Consider the following 244-nt stretch of genomic DNA (forward strand, 5'->3'; position numbering starts at 1 on the left):
AATTTGGTCAGGGACAACGCATTCCGCTATCATAAACAACTTATGCGAACCTGTTTCCAGTACAGGAAACATATCAACACATATCATTACTGTTATCAGTTAGAGCTGATAGCTGTTTTGGAGCGCGATAGATACGTGAAGTCGGCAGGCTCCCTTCACCCCCCCCCCCCACCTCCTAAGGTCACCCATCTTCTTTCCCATACAAAGCCAGGGTTTAGGGTGATTAAACGATAAGAATTCTCAA

The sequence above is a fragment of the Penaeus monodon genome, chromosome 30 (genome assembly GCF_015228065.2).
Source record: "Penaeus monodon isolate SGIC_2016 chromosome 30, NSTDA_Pmon_1, whole genome shotgun sequence".
Lineage (NCBI taxonomy): Eukaryota > Metazoa > Arthropoda > Malacostraca > Decapoda > Penaeidae > Penaeus > Penaeus monodon.